At 43.4% G+C, this 19,364-nt stretch overlaps 1 long non-coding RNA gene across 7 annotated transcripts in view; it reads right to left on the bottom strand.

Annotated features, from left to right (window-relative positions):
* LOC102414025 overlaps positions 1–19,364 on the bottom strand; it is a 622,950-nt gene that overhangs the window by 61,206 nt on the left and 542,380 nt on the right. For all 7 annotated transcript variants that reach the window (XR_006544160.2, XR_006639899.1, XR_006544161.2 and 4 more), the window contains 2 exons: positions 7,883–8,088; positions 6,252–6,328 (listed from right to left, as the gene is read on the bottom strand). This is a non-coding gene — a long non-coding RNA (uncharacterized LOC102414025). The remainder of the gene's footprint in view (positions 1–6,251; positions 6,329–7,882; positions 8,089–19,364) is intronic.

Consider the following 19,364-nt stretch of genomic DNA (forward strand, 5'->3'; position numbering starts at 1 on the left):
TCCAGCCATCTCATCCTCTGTCGTCCCCTTCTCCTCCTGCCCCCAATCCCTCCCAGCATCAGAGTCTTTTCCAATGAGTCAACTCTTTGCATGAGGTGGCCAAAGTACTGGAGTTTCAGCTTCAGCATGATTCCTTCCAAAGAAATCCCAGGGCTGATCTCCTTCAGAATGGACTGGTTGGATCTCCTTGCAGTCCAAGGGACTCTCAAGAGTCTTCTCCAACACCACAGTTCAAAACCATCAATTCTTTGGCGCTCAGCCTTCTTCACAGTCCAACTCTCACATCCATACATGACCACAGGAAAAACCATAGCCTTGACTAGACGAACCTTTGTTGGCAAAGTAATGTCTCTGCTTTTGAATATGCTATCTAGATTGGTCATAACTTTCCTTCCAAGGAGTAAGCGTCTTTTAATTTCATGGCTGCAGTCACCATCTGTAGTGATTTTGGAGCCCAGAAAAATAAAGTCTGACATTGTTTCCACTGTTTCCCCATCTATTTCCCATGAAGTGGTGGGACCGGATGCCATGATCTTCGTTTTCTGAATGTTGAGCTTTAAGCCAACTTTTTCACTCTCCTCTTTCACTTTCATCAAGAGGCTTTTGAGTTCCTCTTCACTTTCTGCCATAAGGGTGGTATCATCTGCATATCTGAGGTTATTGATATTTCTCCCGGCAATCTTGATTCCAGTTTGTGCTTCTTCCATTCCAGCATTTTTCATGATGTACTCTGCATATAAGTTAAATAAGCAGGGTGACAATATACAGCCTTGATGTACTCCTTTTCCTATTTGGAACCAGTCTGTTGGTCCATGTCCAGTTCTAACTGTTGCTTCCTGACCTGCATACAGGTTTTTCAAGAGGCAGGTCAGGTGGTCTGGTATTCCCATCTCTTTCAGAATTTTCCACAGTTTATTGTGATCCACACAGTCAAAGGCTTTGGCATAGTCAAGAAAGCAGAAATAGATGTTTTTCTGGAACTCTCTTGCTTTTTCATTGATCCAGCGGATGTTGGTAATTTGATCTCTGGTTCCTCTGCCTTTTCTAAAACCAGCTTGAACATCAGGAAGTTCACGGTTCACATATTGCTGAAGCCTGGCTTGGAGAATTTTGAGCATTACTTTACTAGCGTGTGAGATGAGTGCAATTGTGCGGTAGTTTGAGCATTCTTTGGCATTGCCTTTCTTTGGGATTGGAATGAAAACTGACCTTTTCCAGTCCTGTGGCCACTGCTGAGTTTTCCAAATTTGCTGGCATATTGAGTGCAGCACTTTCACAGCATCATCTTTCAGGATTTGGAATAGCTCAACTGGAATTCCATCACCTCCACTAGCTTTGTTCGTAGTGATGCTTTCTAAGGCCCACTTGACTTCACAGCTACAGAAATTATTTTTCACACTTAGCTTCTTCTGCATAGGTGGCCTGCCACTTACTGTTCTCTGAATTTGAGGCATTTGCCCCCCAAACTCTAGGGAGAGTTGTATTTATTTTCCTATTACACCATCATAGTTCCATGATTCTGCAAGCATTGTCCTGGACCAGCAGCATCAGCATCACTTGAGAATTTGTTGTAAATGCAAGTTCTCAGCCTCACCCCAGACCCACTGAATCAGAGATTCTGGGGCTGGGTCCTGGCAGTCTGCATTTTATCAAATCCAACACCTGTTTCTGATGCAAGCTGACGTTCAAGCACCACTGTGGTTAACAGTTTGTGTGTACTCTACCCTGAACTTGACTCTAAGCTCTTGTGGACCAATCAGCCAGCTTAGCACATAACTTAACACAGGGTAGGAGCTCAAAAATAAGCTGCGATTTTATTCTAGATTATTTTCTACCATTGAAATTGCACTGTTTTATTTTTCCTGCTGTTGGGCCCTGAGTGCTTCCTCGTCTTTTATGAGTTCCTTCAATTCTGTTCATACCTTTTATTAAAATCTCTTTAGTTAAAACTTTTTGAGTATGCCATCTATTTCCTATAAAACCCTGATGGATACAATGACCTTAGAGTTTATTCATTTCTGTCAAGGACTGCAAATGGAACATTTTTTCCAAAGAAGAAATCGCTAATGATGTGCTTTTAGGCTTTCATTATTTAAGAGTGAAGAACCCCCCTACACTGTTCTGAAGAAATAGCTGGATTGAGCTTCTATGTTCTGTGTGCCAGAATTATGCCCAGTTCATTGCACATTATCCGTTTAATTCTCACAATAATAATCATGAGGTTTTATTATTTCAATTTTACTGGAAACCAAAGGTCAAACCAGTTGTGACTTGCATCATATTATAAAGCTAGAAAAAGTACAACCAGAATTGTAACATCTGACTGAGGACAAAACCAATGTCCTTAAGGCCCCTGCGGGCCCCAAGCATTGTCTCTCTGCATGGGCGACACTGCAACTGCTACACCAGAAGGGGGTTGCTGATGGGCCAGGCAGGGGCAGGGGAAGCAACGCTGCAGACACCTGCACTTCAGTTTCCGCTTCCCAGACAAGAACAGAGAACTTCAGCTGGGGCCCAACAGCACTACGGTGAAAACCAGATCAGCAGAGAGATGAGAAGTCAAAGTTAAGGGCATGAGTATCCCAAAAATGTGTGTTTAGGATTAGGCTGGAAAGTCAGAAGAAAGTTGCATAGTATTTACAGATGAAGAAAGATAAAAATAGACCATATTGCAACTCAATTTCAACAAAAGAGGCAATTAAGAGAGACAAATTATAAGGATGGGGCTGTGCTGTGCTTAGTCGGGTCCAACTCTTTGTGACCCCATGGACTTTAGCCCACCAGGCTCCTCTGTCCTTAGGGATTCTCCAGGCAAGAACACTGGAGTGGGTTGACATGCCCTCCTCCAGGGGATCTTCCCAACCCAGGGATCGAACCCAGGTCTCTCCCACTGCAGGTGGATTCTTCACCATCTGAGCTACTAGAGAAGCCCAAAAATACTGGAGTGGGTAGCCTATCACTTCTCCAGGGGATCTTCCTGACACAGGAATCGAACCAGGGTTTCCTGCATTGCAGCTGGATTCTTTACCAGCTGAGCTACCAGGGAAGACCCATAAGGATGGTACCAGTTAGCATTTGGAGAGAGAGTGAGATTAAGCTATTTTGTCAACTTTTTTTTTGTTTTAGCTACACCTCACAGCATGTGGGATCTTACTTCCCTGACCAGGGACTGAACCCATGTCCCCTGCAATGGAAGTGCAAAGTCTTAACCACCGGACCACCAGGGAAGTTTCCTGTCAATGCTCATCGCTGGGGCTTATTTCCCTGGCCTAGTTACCCGTGGGCAGAGGCTGGCAGTCACTAGAACATGCCAAGACAGCGCATACAGGGATGCAACGCCAGATGGGGGAGGGAGGGCTTAACTCTTTATCACACTAACTAATGGCACTTCTCTTGAGTACAAACAGCACCCACCCCCCACCCCAAAAGGAAACAGTGGATCTTAACTCAGTCTCCACTGAGCACAGCAAGACTTTGCCTTCCATAAATAGTCTTCTTAAGAACCTGCCTTGAAAATCACCTTTTAGTGAGTGGTTCATATAGTCATAAATAAATAAATGTCTGTTGAATAGGAGGGAATGGGAATCATAGCTAGATTGGAATGTCACCTTCTTGATTACAGTGCTCTGAATTGTGACACTTCATCCAGACTCTGTGATTTGTGCTGGGGAGGTCACGGTGAAAAAGTCCTCGCGGAGCTTATCGCACCGCAGCAGGAGGGTCAGACAAGAGAGAAGTAAACTTTCGTATCACGCGAGATGCCACAAAGGAAATAAACAAGATAGGATGGGGAACAGTGTGGTGGTCAAAGACCTCAGAGGAAGAAATACTCGGGCAAAGACGTGGAGGGTTTTAAAGAAAACACACACAAAGACTGCCCGCTCAAAATACACAGGCAAAGTTTTTCAGGTGGAGAGAGCAGTGAGGGTTAAAGTCTGGATTTGGGGAAGGCTCTTGGTGTGTGTGCCCCAGGCACAGAGCGCAAGGTGGGAGAGGGCAGGAGATGAAACCGGAAAGAAGGGTCAATTTGAGACCACATAAGAGCCCTGAGGATTAGGAGACTATGTTGCCTCACCAATTTAGGGACAATGCCCCTTATCAGCTCGGAAGAATGAAAACGATGCCCCTTTCCCTAGGCAACAGAATCCTCCTAAAAGAAAAGAGGGGAATGAGAGGGTAACAGGCAGGAAGGCTAGGGGTCTCTAAATGGACGAAATAGGCTGCAAGTGTCAGACATTTTTTCTCTCTCTCTTAAGTGGCAGGAGGAAAAGAACTATAAGTGTCAGATTTTTGGCTTCCCTGATAGCTCAGTTGATAAAGAATCTGCCTGCAAAGCAGGAAACCTGGGTTTGATCCCTGGGTTGGGAAGATCCCCTGGAGAAGGGAAAGGCTACCCACTCCAGTGTTCTGGCCCGGAGAATTCCATGGACTGTATAGTCCATGGGGTTACAAAGAGTCAGACACGACGGAGCAACTTTAAATGTAAACGTAATGTGAGCCCTGGAAGAGCCCGAGGCCTCTCGGCCATGATTCTAAGGTGCCATCTGGCCCTGGGTCTCGGAAGGTGGATGCACTGTCCTTTCTTTGCTGCGGATCAGGTCCCACTCCTGGCAGGCTGTCAGGAGAGCTCTCACTTGGCAGGTACGGGCTCCCTTGATTTCATAAATGCACAGCCTGTAGTCAAGAATTTCCAAATGTGATTAAAATGAAACTGCCATGGAAATTAGGTCTGGCGGCCCATCTTTCCAGTACTTAGAAGGAAGAGCGCCTCCCAGACCTGGCAGGCGACCTCAGTGACATGGTTTGGAATAGATTTAGGAAGGGCTGCCAGGTAGATAAGAGATTTCAATAACTAGGCAGCCAAATTAGTCATTAGAAGGACTGGGTACCAGGGACGCACCAGGGAAAACCTCCTGACCTCTCAATAGTCGAAGTCATCGAGATAAATGAGCTCTGAAAACAGTGCTTCATTTGAGAAGGAGGACGTACTTTATGATTAACTCCAGATGACCACAGTCTCCGGAGGCTGACCAAACCCTGTTCCTGGAAATCAGAAAATGATAACTTTGCAGTAGCTTCTTTGGCCAGTCCAGTCCTTGAACAGTTCAAAAGAGGGAAGAATTGGCCCCAAATGTCCTATATCAGCAGAGAAACAGAGATAAAATTCATTTTCCTGGACAGACCAAATCACTACATACAGTTTCCTCTCTCAGTGGTTAGTCGTGCCATGGAAGAGATGGTTCCAGAAGGATAAACAAAGGTAATGCTTTAAGCAAACGGACCGTACTTGCTTTTGAGCTTAATGATGGTCTGCAGCCAACACGACCACAGCCCACTTCCTCTGTGGCTGGTCTTAATTGAAACTGACGGAGCTGTGGAGCTAGCTGGGTTTTGCATAAATCATCATCGGTAATACACTTTCAAGGGTAATCACAACATTAATATACCAAGCAGGAAGTGAAATAATTAAAATTTAGCACAGTGCAGTATTGAAGTTTCCAAAATTAATCTGAAGCACCTTTCCTCAGTACAAATGAGCAATTGCTTCAGTCCATAGAAAGGGACATTCAAAGAAGTACTACATAGGCCATCAGCAACAAAAGAAATTCTACTCTTCTTCCTACATTGTAAATTGTCTGCTTATATTTTAATTCCTTTTCCTTTCTTCTTTAGTGTGTAAGTTTTTTTTTTAACCTGCCTTTAAGCTAAATACATGTCATAAAGCCATGCAGAATTAAAATCTTGCAAATCTGGGAGCATTAAGAGAGAAAAATTGTTCCCTTATGACCCTTAGGAAGACAATTCCAGCCCAGAGAGTGAACGAGCATATGTACCTAGGGTGATAAGCATCTCATTTCAATATATCTGCATAGAAGGTAATAAAGTACCCAGGCTGGGTCCCCTAGTGAGCCACAGGGGTAAGACAGTGGCACTAAATGGCTCACTGCTTCTGATGGAGTGTCTTTAATGCTGGATGCCTTGAAAGATGATAAGCAAAAAGCTCCCTGTTGTCCTATGTAATCTCACAGGCAGACAGCTTGACAACAGCAATATTTTGCAGAGAACCACACCCCAGTGTTCCAAGACTGGGAACACCTTGACCTAGAAGCACAAAAATATCAATTGGACTTTGAGTAGGGGCTCCCTCCAATGGGCAAGACCCCTGGTACCCAGACAGCGTCCCAGCTAAAAGTCAACACTCCCTGAACTGTACAGCCGGTAAAGCCTGCACTCTGTCAGGAGTAACTTACCTCTTAACTCACACTGGTGTTTCTTCCTTTCTCCTCAATATCACACCTCCCGTAAGGAGTTAGAGGTCTCTGACTGCCTAGAGAAAAAAGTGCTAATGAGTCCGCATCACCCTTGTAAGAATTACTTGAACAGGCAATTTCATCTAGACGTCAGTGATGACAGCAGACACGAAAAAGAATATCCAGTGGTGGAATTTCAGCCCCTGGGGAAGGTGAATTAGCAGCGAGATATGGGCTAGGGCCCCCATGCCTCTTACAATGCATTGTTCAAGTCGTACTCCTGACGCTGCCTGTGATTAGAGTTAATTCTTAGGACTTATCATTTGAAATGGACACTGCCATTTCCTACATTAAAAAAAATCCTCTAGTAGGATTGGTCACCCTCAAGTGATGGGATATGGGAGAATAAATGTAGAGTAAGGAGAATTGTCAGTTAATGTCAGGTTTCTTCACTGTTCACCTGAACTATCATAGCATTGTTAATCAGATACACTCCAGTACAAAATGTCTTTGGTGTTAAAAAATAAAATTTTATAAATTAAAAAAAAAAAAAAAACAAACATGTTTCTGAGGATCAACCAGCCAATGAGAACTCCCAGCAGACCATGACCAGAAAAATGACTTCCTTTGGAAAATAGTAAAAGCCTTTACCATATTACCTTGTGCCCTTTTGAAGGAAATTTTACTCTTGTATGTTCTCAGTACAACTCTTCCTGTTAATACCAGAGAGCTCAGATGCAAACAAGTCCCACTGAAATTCTATAGACAGAACCTAAGCACAAATGGGTACTCATGTCCTTGACCAAACCATCAGGGTCTTCAAATGTTTCTCATCTGTCAGATATCCAAAAACTTGTGCTACTGTTAAATCTCCTGTCTCAACTTCCTTGATGCTCAACTTGCTTGATGACAAAGTTATCAAAATTCAACTTGATCAAGCATCAAGCAACTTTCTCTCAATTTCAAGGGAGAGAAAAATTTAGCTGATACGGATGCCTTCAATTCACATCAAGTCAAGGTATGTTGAATGAATGCCTATTATGGGAGGAAAGGCAAAGTGGGAAGCAGAGGAAAGGAGGAGGAGGAGGAGAAGCAGCAGAAGCACAGGCTGAAGAAGGAGGAAAGAGAGGAGGGGTAGGAGCAGATGGAAGCAGAGCAGAAGCAGAGGGAGAGGGGGGCGGGGAAGAAGGAGGTAAAGTCAAGTGGAAACTGCCCTCAGCTTCACTGAGCATCATTGCTGTGAACATCTTCCCTGTCATCTTCAGATGCTGGCCGGTCACTGCCCACCCCCAATAGTGTGGTGATGACCCCTAGTCACACTTACTCATACATATGAGCTCCCATATTTCCAAGACATTCAGCATTTGGTTCCAATGTAGCCAACTGTTAGCATCATTTTGAAGAAGAGTCTAGTTCCTTCCCCTCCAGGAAGTGCAAAGTGTCCTATAATATGTATAAACGGCTGTGATGGTACAGCAAGAGATATTTGCTTCCAGATTTTATTTTGGTTTTGATCAAGTTGAATTTTGATAACTTTGTCATCAAGCATAATTAACAAAAATAATGTAATTATGGAGTACATAGCACAGGTGAAACTTAATTATTTGGACTCCCAGGAAATGAGCTCTTACCAACAAAGTAGCAACTTGAAGGAGGACCAGGAAACCGAGTGGCATCCTCTCTGATTTAGCAGTGATGCCATCTGTACTGGGCTGAGTCCAAGCAAGCAAGCAGCCAGCCAGGAGGTTAAATGCAGGAGCAGTGGGTCACAACTCCAGGGAACATCTGGTCCCTTGAGTAGCCAAGGCAATTCCATAAATGGTGAGAGCCAGTGGGCCTTCAGAGAAAACATAAAAAATGAAAAGGTTAACATTTTTCTCCTGCCAGCTAACCTGCCCTACTTTGGCTTTCTTTCACAAGAAAATACAAGGCAGAGTGTATAATAAAATAGTTGATATAGACTGTGCCCCTCCAAATTCACGTGTTCAAACCTTATACCCAGTGTAATACTATTTGGAAGTGGGGCTTTGGGATGATTAGGTTGTAAGAACAGAGCCTCCAGGAATGGGGTTAGTGCTCTTATACAAGAGACCCTAGAAAGCACCTTTGTAGTACCTCTTCCTCCAGGTGAAAAGAGTCATGTGAGAACCAGGAAGCTGGTGCTCACCAGACACTGTACCTGCCAGCACCTTGAATTTGGACCTTCCTGCCTCCGTAACTGTGAGAAATAATGCCACGGTCACACAGTCTGTGTTATTTTGTTACAGCAACCCAAACAGACTTAGACAGTGGTAATTAGGGGAGTAAAGTTTCCCGCTAACCAGTGTATAACTTGAGAACAGAACCGGCACAATGCACCAAGTTACTGTTCAATTTAATACGCGCATTTACCCGTTAATTCTGCACCAACTTGGGTCTGAACTTGGGACACATTGCTACCGAGACCAGACCCAGAGATTACAGAGAGGTCTTGGTTTTCCTGCCCTTCAAACCAGGGGATTTTAGAAGCTGATTCAGAGACCGAGTCCTCAGAGGATAGTCCCAAAGTTAGCAGCTGGACAGAAATGGGAAGTGGGAGATCCCAGCATATGTCTGCGATCAGATAAAATTATCTGATCACCAGGGGCTTCCCTGGTAGCTCAGAGGTTAAAGCGTCTGCCTGCAATGTGGGAGACCTGGGTTCGATCCCTGGGTCGGGAAGATCCCCTGGAGAAGGAAATGGCAACCCACTCCAGTACTCTTGCCTGGAGAATCCCATGGACAGAGGACCCTGGTGGGCTACAGTCCATGGGGTAGCAAAGAATCGGACACGACTGAGCGACTTCACTTTCACTTTCCCTATGGAAAGCAGTATGGAGGTCCTTTAAAAAACTAGAAACAGAGTTACGTGTATTATCTTCCAATCCCACTCCTGGGCATATGTCCAAAGAAAACTCTAGTTTGTAAAGATACATGCACCCCCCATGTCTGCAGCAGCACTATTTACAATAGCCAGGGCATGGAAGCGACCTAAACTGTGCATTGACCCATTGACAGGTGAACAAAGAAGGTGAGGGGTGTGTGTGTGTGTGTGTGTACATATACACACATAGTGCACACATACATTACAGAATGGAACATTATTCAGCCATAAAAAAGAATGAAATAATACCATTTACAGCAACAAGGATGGACCTAGAGATTATCATGCTAAGTGAAGTAAGTCAAACAGAGAAACACAAATATCATATGATATCACTTATATGTGGAGTCTAAAAAATGGTATAAGTGAACTTATTTACAAAACAGATATAGACTCACAGACATAGAAAACAAACTTAGAGTTACCAAAGGGGAATGGGAGAAGGATAAGTTAGGAGTTTGGGAGTAACATATACATGCCGCCAAATATAAGAAGAGAATGAACAGGGCCAGCTGTAGAGCACAGAGAACTATATTCAATATCATGTCATAACCTATAGTGGAAAATAATTTGAAAAAGAACATATATATATCCATATATGTATATATAACTGAATCACTTTGTTGCATACCTGAAATAGAGCATTTTAAATTATACCCCAATTAAAAAGTTTAAAAATAGTTTAAAAAATGACATTTGTGCCAAAATTTCAAGTAGTAAAGCACTTCAGTTTGTGCATTCAGTAGAGGTACAAGGGATATGGAGAAAGAACAAGCAAAGTGCCAGGTATTTTTGGAGCATTCATCAAAGTCTCCTCATGTGGGAAGCAAATGAGTTTTTCTTTGGGTTTTGATCTTAGTTTCACCTCAAAAGGAAAACGCCTTTTTATTTGGCTTATTTGCAATTTTTTAAAACTTATTTTGTAAATATTTCATAATATTTAAAACAGTATATAATGACTGCATGCTCTTGCAGCAGAAAATAATTAAAATACTTGGCACTTAATGGCACTTTTCATTATTAAATCTCTTTGTAGACATTAATTAAGGAAAAGATACTTCATTTTTTAAAAGTTGCTGTTAGGCTCCTGTCAGTGAATTTCATGAATGTCGGTTGCAACAGGAAGTGAAATATGTAGAATCCAAAATACAAATCTATCGAAGTTTTTCTTGAAAGATAAAAATAAGCCTTTGTATGTTTTCCATTATACCTTGTCCCTTTGAATAAGTTTGCAAGTAACTTTTATTCATGGCTCTATATTAATATTGGGTTTTCTTTGGTTATAACTACTGTGATGTCATATTAAATACTTCATATTTTATGAAGTATTTTCCATTATTCAAATGTAAAAGCTTCATAAATAAAGGCACCAAAACTACGTATGTGCCAGGAGAAACATTTGTTCAGTTGGCAAATAGGCAGAGTAGGTCCCTTCTTTTCCTTCCTGGAAAGCAGAGGTTAGTTTAGCAAGAGGGATGATTCTTTCAGTCATTCTCCCTTCTTCCCTCTACAGGGACAAACATGCTCATTTCCAGGATGAAACTCACGGCTTGTTTCAATTATCCTTCCAGAACTCTTTCTCTTCATCTGTTTCCAGTGTCTAGAATTTTTAAGATAATCCTTTTATCATATAATTTGATGCAATAAACATTGCCTCCTACTTCTCATACAAAATAGTTGCCTGCAGGTCAGGATCCTCAGCGTTTTTCTTCATTTCCATCCTCACCTGCGTTTACCCCTTTCACTTCTGTCTTGGAGACTAGCTCCTATCTCAGTCAAGCTCATTACTCCATTAACACTTAGCATTTCCCTATGATTCCTCCAGCAGTCAACTCCTTCTTTATAGAGGTTTGTCATTAACATCTATCTTCCTTCTGATTCCTCGCAGGAATTCTTTAAATGCAAACCATATCTGTTGAATACATGGCCTCTAGGTACTATCTCGTCCTCTCTTCCTGTTGGGCTTCCCACAAAAGTAGCCTTCCATATGAGCAGCCTACATCATCATCTCCATTCCCTCACTCCCATTTATTCTTAAAATACAACCAACTGCTTTCCGCTCTCACAACTGCATGTTGGCACTCCGTGAGGCACACCAGCCGCCACATACCAGCCAACTCCAGGAGGTACTTGCCACCCATTATCTCCTGTCTGGGCTCCTTCGATGTCGTTCTTTCTTGGTTCACCACGTACAAGCTCAGTGCTCCTTTTCAGTCTTTTTCAGGTTCCATTTTCCCTGAATGTTAGTGTTTCCAGGAATTCTGCCCTATGACTTCTAATCACTGTTTTCATCCTCTCTGAGGGACTCTATCAATCCTAGGCCATGCCTGCATCCACACGCTTTGCCCCGTTCTGCTCTGTTTTCCCATTTTTTGTTTCCTCTGCCTGGGGTGTCATTCATTTTTGATGAGTCTAAAGAACTGCTTACCAAGACCTAGTTCAAACAGAATTCTCAAATGTCCGTTCTTTCTTCTCTCCAACCCCCACCTCCCCCAACCCTGACAGAATTAGTTGTCTCTCCCCAGCACTCCCATGGCATCTTACATGTATTTGTGTATATGTGAATGGATGTGTGTTTATATGTGTGTGTGTGTTGCTTAAGTTATGTTTGACTCTTTGTGACTGGAGCCCACCAGGCTCCTCTGTCCATGGGATTCTCCAGACAAGAATACTGGAGTGGGTTGCCAAACCCTCCTCCAAGGGACCTTCCTGACCCAGGGATCGAACTTACACCTCTTATGTCTCTTGCATTGGCAGGCGGGTCGTTTACCACTAGCACCACCTGGGAAGCCCAGTGTGTGTGTGTGTGTGTGTGTGTGTGTGTGTATTACATATAATACCACAAGATTTGTCAAGGAAAGAGATTCCAGCTTAACTATCTTTGAATTCTCAGCACATAGAATAGTTGCAATAAGTCATATTAAGATGACTGTTTCATATTAGAGGACAGGAGAGAATAATAATGTGGATTTGGTTCAAGGTTACTTTTTCTTTGTTTTACTCCAAAAGCAGCTAATGAATATGGCAAAGGTTATTAATCAGACAAGGACAGTGGGGCTGAATGTAGCTCCCATTGTTTCTCTTTGTATCTCACGGAGATGTGCCCAGTTTTTAACTTTGCAACTCAGTTAAGTATCATACAGCTTAACAGCCAGGGCCCTAGCAGCAGACTGCTTGTTGTGCCAAAACTGGGTCAAACTTTGTCTGTACTTGTACTTTAGGGCCTAGGAATTTTCATATATGTCTTTTTATCAGTTTTTAATGGTCAGGTCTACATGATTTTCATAAATATTGAATTATTAGTTAGCAAATGAATACATGACCATTTGGCTAAAGTAACATACTGACTTGTAATCCATTGCCCAGACACCCATTGAGAGACAGGGTAACTCAGACACACTGGGTATGATTGGTAAAAAGCTTGTCATCATGCATTACTTGAGATATGCAGTTATCTGTGACAACCCAGAAACCTGCCGAGTCCAAGAAGAATGATTGAGTTTGAGAAATGGCATTTGCTTTCTCTTTCTCTCATTGTAATTTTGATATTTCATTCTATTTTCAGACTGGTACCGTGAATGATGACTGATCATGATTCCATTAAGAAACTCACTTGTAAAGGAATGGGGAATAGAGTGGATGAATGCATGTGTGTATGTATGCATGTAAGCTCATTCAGAGAAACTCAATATTCATTCTGTTTCAACTGAACTTGGTGACCTAATACTTCTATTTTATATAGTATCACTTTCATACACAAAATAGCAGCACAGCTGCTGATAACTTCAGTAAGGATTTAATAACACGGCCAAAGATTTCTAGAGATACAAAAGAAATATGGTTAGCTAAATAATAAATGCTTATGAAGGGACTTCTATGTGCCAAGGACTATGAAAGGCTGGTCTAGAGAGTCCAGGAACTTACAGATATGCTGATAAGGCAAAATACATAACACATGAAATAGGGAAGAGTGTATTTAATCTTGTGTTAAATTATATGATTCAGATGAAATGCTACATAATAAGAAGGTTATGTGAGCACACCATGGACCAGCACATTGCTGGAGGAGAGGCAGACAGCTCTGGGTTTAAGTTTTGCCTCTACGAGTTAACATTAATCTTAGGCAGGGCATATCTGATTTCTAAGTCCAAATTTCCTTAACCGTAGGAGTAATTCACCTATTCTATTAACTTGCCAGTTCTGTACCCTCCAGAGTTTTCTTCCATGCAGTGCTGGCATCCCTCAAGAGTAGGTGAGGCAATATCAATGCAAACATATTTAATTTGTTCATGACGTGTGTGAAAGTGTTAGTCACTCAGTCGTGTCTGACTCTTTGAAAGCCCATGGACTACAAGCACGCCAGGCTCCTCTGTTCATGGGTTTCTCCAGGCTAGAGTACTGGAGTAGGTAGCCATTCCCTTCTCCAGGGGATCTTCCCCAACCCTGGGATCGAACCCAAGTATCTCACATTGCAGGCAGATTATTTACCATCTGAGCCACCAGGGAGACCCCTTGTCTGTGATGGTTATGATCAAATCAGAGAAAGATGCAAATCGTCTCTTCCCAAGAGGTACCTGTACACTCAGTCTCAGCCCGACTCTTGTCCACAAAGCCCAAAGTCTTCCTCTTTAGGATCTGCTGCTCTGTCATCCAAACTCCTCCCAAACCTGTCTCTCAACCTTCACCCAATTTTGGAGCAAGTATGGCTACATATTATTCCCCTTTGATTACTATTTCTTGTTTACTTGCAGGTATAAAAATATGACCATGATGTGGAGCCAACCATGTGAAGACAGGGGGAGTGTTTCTTGGAGGAAGAAGCAGTAATTTCAAAGCTCTGAGGCAGAAACAAGTGGGATGTCTTCAAGAGAGACAAAACAGGCCAGTATATGTGGGACAGGAGAGTGAGGGAGGCAGTGATGGAACGTGGGGGAGGGAGCAGCAGGAAACAGGGATTTCTTCTAAGAGCAACACAAAGTCATGGGAGGTTTAGGCAGTGGGGTTTGATTAGTTTCATGATTCATTTGTACTGTCGGGTCTTTCTGAGGGAGCAGGAGGGAAATCATGGAACAGGTTAGAAAAATATTTCCATGCTCTTAGCTGGAGATGATGATGTTTAGCCTGAGGTTATGGCAATGGACTTTGAACAAAAGGAAGGACTCGACATATATTAAACAGAGATACTAAAAATATGTTTCCAAAAAGTGTGATGCATTTAAGCAATGGAAATGCCAGTGTCCCTGGGAACTGAGCCAGAAGAGGGATGGAAGTCTGGGGAGTAAGCAGGGTTCCCATCACAGACACCAAGTTAGGAAATTTGCTGTCATGTTTGGCAGAATCTGCTGTCAAATTAGATATGGGGGACAAAGGGAAAGAGATGAACAAAAGGGAACCCATTTCCAGGCCTGTGACCAGAGCAGCTCAAGATCTAGTTGTACCATTTATTGAGAAGAGAAGTCCTGGCAAAGAGTGTATTTAGGGAGGTGGAATCCAGAGTTCTGTTTTAGATGTGATAAGACAAGGATATGTAACAATAGTATGGTTGCTGGACCAACTAAATGGCTGAAGGTGCATAAAGCACTTAATCAATGAGACTTGTACATGGTAAGAACTCAAAAAGCTTTAACTGTTACTTCCATTGTCAACATTACTATACACGTAATACACTATCTTCATCAACTAAAAAGCTTACTAAAAGGCAGCCCCAGTCTTCTATGACCTCACTTTCCATCCGTTACTGACACTAACAGTGTAGGATGCAGTTTGTAGAAAATGTCAGCTGGCTCCTCCCCCTTTTGCACACACAATTGTTTTGTGAAGGGAGATGAAGTGGAGCAGAGGTAACCGACATGTACAAAGTCCCTCTACATCAGGTTTCTTTTTTTTTCTTTTCCCCATGAAGATTAAGGGTTTTTCACAGATGGATTACATTCTTCTCATCATTAGTTAAGCCCATCTTAGTGGAAATTCTACTTAGGAAAGTATCTGAGAAAGGCAGATCAATTTGACTATGCAGAGAGCTCTACTTCATATAAAATCAGAGCATCTGTGTGACAGGAAACAGAGGTGCAAGACCCACGCCTGCTCCCACACCCGCCCCTCCCCCCTCCAGTTGATAAACCGTCGCCCTCTTGACGCGTCCATATGCCCAGAAAGGAGCAGCAACACAGAAAATAATTGCAACACGCAACACATAATTTTCACTTGCCCTCAGGACATAAAATGCATCAGGACACCTTCTGTGAGTTGGCTGAGGGGGACCAATGATTTAGATCCTCACTCTTTATTTATCAACATCCCTGGAGCAGAAAGCAAAATGAATAATCCGTGAATGGACATCACTTCCAGACAACGTGCCTCTAAAAATGAAAGCTGAAAAGCACAAACATCTGTGTGGAATGTAGTCCTGGATTTGTCTGGGCGGTGGGTAGACAAATATGGATGTACTTGGCCATTCTTCCAAGCACCAGGAAGGATGCATAGGCTGAAGTGGTCGGTCGCTGCCATGTTCTGAACGCCAGTGGGCCATCAGCATGCCTGGGTGCCGTGTGGGACATCTCAGATGCTCCTCTGGATGGTGGTCAGTTGCCAGATGAATTTCTCAGGCTGAGTCTGATTCATCCAAAATCTTAGGTCTTCATATGGTTCACAATGGCTGTTTGTTTGTCTGCCCTGCAAGAAGCTTAATTTATCATTTTTAATTGACAAGGAAATGCTGAGTTCAATCAAAGGCAGATGTAAGAAGGGCTGGGAGTCATTGAAAATGCTACTGGGGAAAGGTCTGTGCCCCGAAATGGTATTTGGCTCTTAAGGAAGCACAGATGAGGCAAGCGTATTTGGGAATGTTTGTTGCTTTTTGTGACTATACCTCATTTCCCGCATCACCTGTACATCATGTTGGTGACATTTTCTCTGGTAATTATACATTTTCTTCCAGCAGCAGAGGGAATGTTCTGTGGAAGGCACAGGACTGTCAGCCCATGAGCTAGTGCTTTTCAGGAAACTTAAACAAGGACCCCCAGGGTCCAGATGTGTTCTTCTTCAGAGAATAATGCATAGCCCAAGCAGAAGAGTCCATAAGTAGAATCTTGAAAAATCTAAAGCAGAAGTACTGAGGGTTTAAGACTGAGATGTCAAAGCAGCCGCCCCCAAAAGAAAACAGGTTGCAATCCATCCACAATGCTCTGCACATTGCGGCAACAGTAGGATCATGAGGGGCAGGGATTCTCAAATTTAATATATATGAACTGGATATGCATTTGAGAACGGACTCCAAGATGTAGGGTTGGGTACAGTGAGAAAAGGTGGAGTGTAATCACAGAAAGCACATTGAGAAATCATTGTCCCTCTCTTTTCTTTTTTTTTTTTAATTAGGGAAAAAGTTATTCATATTAAATAAGTGTCAACCTGGGTCAAGTCTTTTTTCAGGGAGCTAACTACGCCAAACCTCTTAATTATAATCACAGCAGTTCAGTGTGATGGCATCTCCAGAGGGCCTGCTTGTGCACTGTTCGGTTGAGAGGACTGTATTATGCTCGTCCCAGCATCCTGATCTCAAGGTTTATTTAAGTCTGTAAATAGTTTCATGCTCCTATCACTTGTAAGAAAGGCATGAAAAAGACCAAATAGGCCTCCAGCCTCCTGGTGTGGTCCCTCCCTGAGATTGTCTCCTTTGGAGTTCCAAAACTTCGTGTGTGTGTGTGTGTGGCCACACCACACAGCTTTCAGGATCTTAGTTCCCCAACCAGGTATCGAACCCGGACCTTTACCAGTGAAAGTGTGGAGTCTTAACCACTGGACCACCAGGGAATTCCTGTGTTCTAAAACTTTATCTCTGGATCCTTCTTTTCAGCAACATGCAATCTGTGACAGCAAATGGCACCAAGAATAAAACAAGAGGGAGATCTCCCTGGCCAATGGTGGTCCCTTTTCATTCAGGACCTGGGTCCATGGAAAGAAATCACACAATTTCAGAATCTCCCAGGTATTGAATACCGCAAATTCCTCAAAGATCTTTTAATGCACAGAACCAGCGCCAAGGTAAACAGAGGCAAAAGGGTTGCCTTCTATGGGAGCTTTTATTAATCTATCCCTGTGGCCTCTGCTCATGTAAATGACACCCAGTGAGAGTCCTGTATTAACTCTACCTGAGGGGAACAGGGAGGTGGGACCCTGGGCCCCTCCCCCGTGCACCAGCACCACCAATGGGGGATGCAGGGAGACAGGGTGTTGTCTTATAACCAGAGTCATGTGTTGTCTGCTGTGTCTTTGCTCTGTCCTTTTTTATTAACCCCAAAGATCCTGTCAAATGCTCTTGGTAGAAGAGGGATTACCAAACTAGAGCTGACATGCTCAGCTCCAGAGCCCAAGGGACTTTGACAGATTTCTCCAGTCGAACTGCCTGGTTTTAGGGAGGGCTTGGGATGTCACCTGCCTTGCTTCCTTAAAGCAGGTAAAGTAGTTCCAGATATGGCTGGTGGATTTCAACCCCTGCACTAAATGTTTTCAGTGGCAAGAACCCACAAATCCTGCTGAGACACTAAAGGTGACCAGTATCAATGCCAGTTTCAACTGTGATCCCTGTGAAATGTCCTTTCAGGGCTGGATTTGTATCATGCCCCCAAGATGCCAAGAAACCAGTCGCAGAGGAGAACATACATACTGATTCCATTTCTGGACATTTTTCAGGGGTGTTGTAAGAGAAACTTACAGAATTCTGTACTGAACTGAGTGGCTTTGACCTTCTCCAACTTTCTAGAATTGATGGAATGTCTCCATTTAAATCAGCTGGCATCAGCAAAGTGCAGAGTCTTAATGAAACTGCTTCAGATACTGACTTTAAATGACTGAACTACAGTGTCACTTTCAAAAGTGAATGTTTCAAACCCATATGGCATTTGTGGCTGTTCATGGCTCTGCTGAAAATCAGAGTTAAAACAGGATCACATTTGCAGACCAATAGGGGGCAGATGGGAGCCAGATGCCAGGGGAGAGACTCAACCTGCCTGCCAGCTGGAGTGGCCACAGGAGGCAAACAGCCCTGATGGAGATTCTATTCTAGGCGAGCTGACAGACCACGCCAGCGAGGGGCCCCCACGCCTCACTGCATTTGCACAGATCATCAGGGTAAACCTGCAGCTCTACCAGGAGAGGGACCAGACTCTCCCTGAAAGCCTGAGGGAACACAGAGCATCATTCTTACCTGGGTCTCTACTGCAACAGCTAAGGAGAAATGGGAGACATGGTGACGTGGAGAGGTTATTCCAGTAGCTACATGTGAAATGGTATCATGGGCATTGCTGTGAAGCATTACTGAGGCTGTCGAATACACAATTCTAGTCTTAGAAGGATATTGTCAGGGAGACATTTATGCACAGACCAAGCTGCCTGGCTTGGAGCCCTTCTGTAAGGAGGACCCTGGACTTCACAGAATACACCAGCAAGCCACTGGTCTCCTTGAGCTGAATCTTTGCTTTCCTATTCTCAACTATATGGCCATGCAAAGACCTAGAAGTCACTACCAAACCATAACATGAAAGTCCAAGAACACTCAATTCTCGTTCCTCTCTAGCCCTGATCCTAGCCTAAAGGTTATGTCTCTATTCCTTGAAGGAGTGAAAATAATTAAACCAGGAAGCATCTACCTGCCATGCCTTACATGTTTCACTCTTGCACAGGTCAAAACCTTTGAGGAGCTAGTGAGGTATATCTGGGGGCCTGGACTTTTATTAAAAGATCAGGCTTATGGGTGTGTGTGACAAGCCACATAGAAATTCTGAAAAATCTGGTATGTAAAGAACCCCTGAGAAACGAGAGCAGAACAACTTAACCCATGTCTACACGTACTCACTGAGACATTTAGACACCCGTGTGCCTCCTTGGGCCAGCTGGCCAGAGAGCAGCCGGTGGCCGGGACTGGGGGATGTGAGGACGTGGCCCAGAGGCCACGTGTGTCCTAGAGCAGTGTGACACCGGGCAGCGAGGCACCTGCCCGCTTGGTTGGTTTTAACCAAGTGGAACAGGCTGTGACCTAGGAGGCCTGGGAAAGTTCTTCCTTGAACTGGGTCAGGAAACACTGAACACAGGTGAGCTGTTCTCTACAAAGTCAAATGTGATTTTATTGCACTTACTGATTACCAGTGTGATTCATTGGTCTCAGCCATTGGACATCTGTGTCCACAAAATGCAGGGCACTCAGCCAAATGTAGGAA

The sequence above is a fragment of the Bubalus bubalis genome, chromosome 13 (assembly GCF_019923935.1).
Source record: "Bubalus bubalis isolate 160015118507 breed Murrah chromosome 13, NDDB_SH_1, whole genome shotgun sequence".
NCBI lineage: Eukaryota > Metazoa > Chordata > Mammalia > Artiodactyla > Bovidae > Bubalus > Bubalus bubalis.